Raw genomic sequence first — 7,254 nt, 5'->3', positions numbered from 1 at the left:
TAAATAATAAAAAACATAAAGCACATATGTACATACATGAAAATTATGGAACTTTTTTTAAAAATCAATACTGTAAATGGGAGATGGCAACGTAACCACGGAATGATGTAAGTCGAGTCTGACGTAAGTCAAGTCCGATGTAACCCGAGGACTGCCTGTATATAAAGTTGCTTAATTAGACCTGCTTTCTGATTTAGCTAAACTTTTTCCAGCCCAGTGAAGCACCCCAACTTCTCTTTCAGGTAATTGGCAGCAACACAGCAGTAAATATCGACACGAAGCAGATTATTATTGTAGATCACGCAGGGAGAACAAAGGGTAAAATATTTAACTGTAGCAGTGTTTGACTATATTCTGTGCAGTGAGAAAACTTGAAGTCATTTTCAAGGTCCACCATTTCTTCTTTTCAGTGGGGTCAGGTTTCTAAACTTTCTAAATCTCCATTTTCTGGCTAATGAAAAGAAAATAGGATTCTACCGAGTCTCCTGTCTACCTACTCCATCCTGGACTTCTGTGAGGATCAAATGAGATGAGGCACGGGAAAATGTTTCACAGACATTTGGTTAAAGTGTAAAACGGTTGCACCTGGCTATAAAGCAAGTCGTGTTCCTGGGCTGAAGAAACTCCAAAGAGGCTAGTCTCTATCTAGGGAGAGGAAGCCTGGTGTTACTATGTGACATCATTACTCAGCTCCCACAGTCACCGGTGCTGGGCTGGGCTGGGCTGTGGGCTGCATTTGGTGCCATGGGGTCTCAGCAGCGTTGGCTGCGGTTTGGTGGGCTGTCACTTCGGGGTGGTGTCCACTTGGAGGAAGCCGAGTGTTGGTTTGTCAGCTCCAGGTCCGTGGTGCTAGGTCCGTGGTGCTGTTTATTTTTAAACTAGAGGCCCGATGCACAAAATTTGTGCAAGGGGCTCGGTCCCTGCCGCCACAGCGGCTGGCTCTGCCTTGGCCCCCACTGCCGCGGCTTCATCTGGAAGGTCGTCTAGAAGGATGTCCGGAAGGACCTCCTGTCTAATTAGCATATATGCTTTTATTATAGATGGTCAGTGCGCATCATGGCAGTTCCTGTGTTGAGTGTTTGCCCCTTGGTGGTCAGTGCGCGTCATAGCTACCTGTCGGAGGGAAGGAAGGACACTTAGTCTTTTATATAGATAGATAATTTTAGACTTATAAAAAGGTTTTGAAAAAGATAAAGGTCTATGGATTAATAGCTATCCACCAAGACTTTCTCTTTTTGCCTGTGGAAAAACAAACATGTAAATAATAAATGAGAATTGTAAGTACTGATAAGTTTTATGAAGGTGATAAAGTGATAGAGAATGTCGGCGTAAGAACTTCCAGGCCTGTAGAGAATTTTTATAAAAATTTCTTTGAGCCAGACGGGATACTCCTAGAAGTAAGAAAGATCTCAACAGACTGAGAAAACTGCTTCTTGCAGCTTTTTTTAGGCATTTGAAATTAAGGAGGGAAGGAAGGAAGATTACATGAAAGTAGGAGAAAGCAAGATAGAGATTGGATTACAGGATAGTTAACATGATTATGTGCTCTCTTGAGGGTGGCTCCTATGGGGTCTGAAAAGAGGCATTTCATTTTAATATGTTTTATTGATTTTTTACAGAGAGGAAGGGAGAGGGATAGAGAGTTAGGGACATCAATGTTTCTAAACATCAATCCGCTGCCTCCTGCACACTCCCTACTGGGGATGTGCCCGTAACCACGGTACGTGCCCTTGACCGGAATCGAACATGGAACCCTTGAGTCTGCAGGCCAGTGCTCTATCCACTGAGCCAAACCGGTTAGGGCAGAAAAGAGGCATTTCAAAGATGTGTTAACCTATATGAGGGGTGGGTTATGTCTGGCCTGTGGGCTTTATAAGTCCTGCAAAATCATTTGGTCTGGCCCTGCCAAGGCCACCGCAGGCTGGATTCGAAATAAAATCTAGAAGCTTTTTTTCAAAGCAACATAAATTTATATTAAGTGAATCATATTAAGTGAATGATATTGTAAATAGTCAAATGGCCCTTGGCAGAAAAAAGGTTTCCCACTCTTTGAGCTAGATGCATAGAAATAATGGACAAGGCCTGCTTAAAGCAAAGATAAACCTTTTATTAAAGAAGTTATATGGCCCAGGCCGATGTGGCTCAGTGGTTGCGCGACTACCCATGAACCAGGAAGTTGCTGTTCAATTCCAGGTGAGGGCAACATACCTGGGTTGTAGGCTTGATCCCCGGTGGGGGTGTGTAGGGGACAATCAATGATTCTCTCTCATCATTGATGTTTCTTTCTGTCTCTCCCTCTCCCTTCTCTCTGAAATCAATAACAAACAAACCATATTTTTTAAAAAACAAGTTATGTGCCTGGGGCGTGACTATCCACCATGACTTGCCCGGTTAGGAATTTATGATTAGGTCACTCTGCGAGATTACTATCTGTAGAGCTCTTTTTTTGTTCACAAGAATGACCCAGGCTACTATCTTGAAAGAAATTTTTATTTTATTTTTAAAATGTATTTAATTTTTAAAATTTATCTATATTGTTGAAAGTACCAGGTTACTATCTTAATTGTGATGATACACCAAAACTCTCTTAAAAGAGGTAACTTTTGAGTTGAGACTTGAATGTTAGAAGGTGGTGGATGACCTGGGGCAGAACGTTCCAAGCTGCAAGAACAGTGAGTACAAAAGCCCTAAGGTAGGAGCAAAGTATGTAACAACGGGATAGCAAAACCAGTATGGCTAGAGAGTAGTGAATGAGGAAGAGAGTGGAAGATGAGGTCATAGGTAGACAGATACCAAATCATATAGGGTGCTTATAGGTCCTAGTTGCACATCAGGTCTGGTTACACTGGAAAGCTTTTGGAAGGTTTTAAGCAAGGTGTCGAAGTGGTCTGTTTTTTGCTGTACAAGGTACATTCTGGTTGCTCTGGCACAATAGAGAGGCCAGAGTAGAGACAGTGAGCCCTTCTTGGGAGGTACCATTTTTCTCAGGGTCCACAGAACAAATAACTGAACTCTAAGTAGTACATGGTTTTTTATACTGGATTGATTTAGAAATTTTATAATTACTTTATGTGAATTTAGGATTAAGGTTTTTAATATATTGAAGATGAGAGCTTATCACTGTGGTAAAGCTAGTTGTAAATATGACTTTGATTTTGGATTGGGAATCTGAGATATTAGTATGAATTCTTCATTATTTTTTTCCCCAAAACTTTATTGTTGAGAGTATTACAGATATCCCCCATTCTCCTCCCATTGTCCACTGCCACCCTGCCTCAGGCCTTCACTACCCTATTGTCTGTGTCCATAGGTAGTGCTTCTATACATATAAATTCTTTGGTTAATCTCTCCTCCTCCTCTCCCCCCTTACCTCTGAGATTCTTCAGTCTGTTCTATATTTTCATGCCTCTGGTTTTATTTTATTCATCAGTTTATTTTGTTCATTAGATTCCTTGTTCATTTATTTTGATTTTTAGAGTCAATTGTTGATGGATATGCATTTATTGCCATTTTATTGTTTATATATATTTTATCTTTTATTTCTTCTTCTTCTCTTTCTTCTTTTTTAAGAAGACCTTTTAAAATTTCATGTAATACTGGTTTGGTGGTGATGAACTGCTTTAGCTTTTCCTTGTCTGGGAAGCTCTTTATCTGACCTTCAATTCTAAATGACAGCTTTGCTGGGTAGAGTCATCTTGGTTGTAGGTCTTTCCTATTCATCACTTTGAGTATTTCTTGCCCCTCCCTTCTGGCCTGCAAAGTTTCTGTTGAGAAATCAGCTGACAGTCCTATGGTTGCTCCCTTGCAGGTAACTAACTGCTTCTCTCTCGCTGCTTTTTTTTTTTAATGTATAGGGCATAATGTCACAGGAAGGCCATATGTTCTGCCACCTGTGAGGAGTAAGCCCAAGTTGCTGTTGGATGCGTTGTACACAGAGAAGCCCTTCTTCAGGCGCTCTGCTCTCTCCACACCCAATCTCGCTGCTTTTAAGAGTCTCTCTTTGTCTTTAACCTTTGGCATTTTAATTATGATGTGTCTTGGTGTGGGCCTTTTTGGGTTCGTCTTGGTTGGGACTCTCAGTGCTTCCTGGATTTGTATGTCTGTTTCTTTCACCAGTAAGGAAAGTTTTCTGTTATTATTTTTTCAAATAGGTTTTTGATTTCTTGCTTTCTCTCTTCTCCCAGCATCCCCATGATGTGAATGTTGGAACGCTTGAAGTTGTCCCAGAGGCTCCTTACACTATCTTCATATTTTTATTGATTTCAGAGAGGAAGGGAGAGGAAAGAGAGATAGAAACATCAATGATGAGAGAGAATCATTGATCGGCTGCCTCCTGCATGCCCCCTACTGGGGATTGAGCCCACAACCTGCGTATGTACCCTTAACCCAGGACCCTTCAATCCGCAGGCCGGCGCTCTATCCACTGAGCCAAACTGGTTAGGGCCATCTTCATATTTTTTTAATTCTTTTTTCTGTCTGCTGTTCTGATTGGGTGTCCTTTTTCTTCCTTATATTCCAAATTCTTGATCCCGGTGCCGGGAGGCCTTGCGGCTCCACTGATCCCGGTGCTGGGAGGCATATTACCCTTTTACTATATAGGGTAGAGGCCTGGTGCACGGGTGGGGGCCGGCTGGTTTGCCCTGAAGGGTGTCCTGGATCAGGGTGGGGTTCCCAACTGGGATTCCTGGCCAGCCTGGGTGAGGGGATGAGGCTGCCTGCCGCCATCTTGGCTGGCAGTTAATTTGCATATCTCGCTGATTAGCCAATGGGAAAAGTAGCGGTCGTACGCCAATTATCATGTTTCTCTTTTATTAGATAGGATTCTTTTGAACTCTGTATCTGGTAGTTTTCTTGCTTCCATTTCATTTACTTCTTTTTCTGGAGATTTCTCCTGTTCTTTCATTTGTGACATGTTTCTTTGTCTCCTCATTTTGGCTGCTTTCCTGTATTTGTTTTTATGTATTAGGTAGATCTGCTATGTCTCCCGAAGTAGGTACAGGGCCTTGTGTAATAGGTGTCCTATAGTCTCTCCCATCATCTAAGCTAGGCAGTCCAGGTACATCCCTGTGTAAGCTGTATGCACTGTCCTATTGTAGTTGAGCCTTGATTTATGTTGGTGTCACTAAGAGGGATTGACCCCCAGGCCAATCGGTTGTGAGGATCAGCTGCATCTACAGCCGAAGATTTGCTGTGCAGGAACTGACCCTATGGAGCAGGACTTGCTTCAGTGGGGCTTTAATACTCACTGAGTCCGCCTCTTGAGTGTGTCACTCAGGAAGGTGGTAGGATTGTAATCCGCTGTGGTGGAAGTTGACCACCGGGTGCACTAGTTCTGGGGCCTCCTGGGAGGTGCAGTCATCCTTTGCCTATGCCCTGCCTGGTGCCATCAAATCTGCAGGTAGCTGCTACTTGTGTTAAGCTTGGAGGTGCCCAAGAGAGGCCAAGCTGTGAACCAGGGCAGGCTACCACTATTTCCAGGCCTGGGGCCACTTATTGAGCAGTATGGGGCACACTGTTGCCAGCTGCTGCTTGTTTGAGAGCTTTTAGGAAAGTCCGAAGCATGAGGTAAGAGAGGTCAGTTGTATTCTTAACCTCAAATGGTCCTTGCATGGTTTGTGTACTAAAATATTAACGAGTTGTAGCTGTGTTATTAGGCCATCAAGAAAAAGAATCAAGGTCACATGTATAGGCAGTGACTTATAGGTCATACCTGCTATCTGACTGATAGTAAGATGCATTTCAGTATCAGCGGTGTTAAAATCTCCCAACTTAAATTGATGTAGTATGTTAGATAATACCAGAATGTTTTCCTAAGAGGCTATACCTATTTATACTGCACCAGGAAAGTAAAATGTTTTTGTTGTTCCACATTCTCACAAGCAGTTGATACCAAGTCCCTTAAAAAAGTAAAAGCTTTTTATTGATTTTAGAGAAAGGGACAGGGATAGCGAGATAGAAACATTGATGAGAGAGAAACATCATCAATCAACTGCCTCCTGTAGACCCCCTACTAGGGATTGAGCCCACAACCCTGGCTTTTACCCTGACTGGAAATCGAACCAGTGACTTCTTGGTTCATGGGTTGACGCTCAACCACTGAGCCACAACGACTGAGTGATTCCCAGTCCTTTTGATCAGTCTGGTAGATGTGAAAGTCAAAAAATCATAAGTGTATAACATCATGACTTGTCACAAAGTAATCAGACCCATGTAATCACCACCTAGAAGAGAACCTTGCTAGGAGTCCAGAAACTCTCCATATATGTTATTCCCCCACTCTCTGCCCCATCACTGCTTGCTTCTTTCCCATAGGTAATCACGCTCTGACAGTTAACACTATAGATTAGCTTCGCCCATTTTTTGGAACATCATTATGGAATCATACCGTAGGGGTACCTTTGTTTCTGATATCTTTTGTTCAGTAATATGCTTGTGAGATTTACCTGTTAAGCATAGTTGTGAGTTGCTCCACGAAGCTTTAAGATGGACAAAGCTATAATCTCATCCTCATGGTGTGTAAGAATGGTTCCTGTTATTTGTGTGTGTTTGAGGCATTAGGAAATTATTTTTGTTGCTGATAACTTTTTGTAATGCAGATGTTCATATCTAAATGTTTTAAAAATAGGTCTATGGTATTCAAATCTTTCTTCTGGATTATTTACATTTGTATTATATAATGGATTCCTATGGTTCAAAAATAAAAGATGTAAGAAGGTAAACAGTCTCCCATCCCTGTTCCCAACTATCCAAATCATATTTGTGCCAAACCCCTAACATCTTACTCTGCCCAGGAAACTAGTATTATGAGTTTCTTCTGGAATCTTTCAATGTCTTTTATACATATAAGCGAATATTAATATAGATTTTTATTTCTTTACATCTTTATCCCTCTTCCGAAAGTACATTATAGCTCAGTACTAGAGCATTGGCCTGTGCACACGTACCTGGGTTGCAGGTTCTATCCGGGCCAGTTGGGGCAAGTGCTGGAGGCAACCGTTTGATGTGTCTCTCACATCAGTGTTTCTCTCTCTTTTTCTCTTTCTTCCTCTCACCCTTTCTCCCTTCCTCCCTCCCTTCCACTCTCTATAAAAATCAATGGGAAAAATATTCTGGTGAGGATTAAAAAAATAAAATAAAATGGAGAAAAACTGCATGGGAAATCACTATCACAAGGTCTCTCAAGATCTTTTGCTTAGTCAAATGCTAACATATCATCACCATTGTAATTATCACCAAAAAAACTGTCAGAGGACA

General features: G+C 41.9%; 1 protein-coding gene across 1 annotated transcript in view; it reads left to right on the top strand.

Annotated features, from left to right (window-relative positions):
- Window positions 1-1,051: 1,051 nt before the first annotated feature.
- Window positions 1,052-7,254, top strand: part of PIK3CB (phosphatidylinositol-4,5-bisphosphate 3-kinase catalytic subunit beta) — a 107,680-nt gene continuing 101,477 nt past the window's right edge. The window contains exon 1 of the mRNA XM_015561362.1: window positions 1,052-1,092. The gene's annotated coding sequence lies outside the window, so the exon portion shown is untranslated. The remainder of the gene's footprint in view (window positions 1,093-7,254) is intronic.

Source organism: Myotis davidii, unplaced genomic scaffold (assembly GCF_000327345.1).
Source record: "Myotis davidii unplaced genomic scaffold, ASM32734v1 scaffold415, whole genome shotgun sequence".
NCBI lineage: Eukaryota > Metazoa > Chordata > Mammalia > Chiroptera > Vespertilionidae > Myotis > Myotis davidii.
This window is presented reverse-complemented; position numbering and strand designations above follow the sequence as displayed.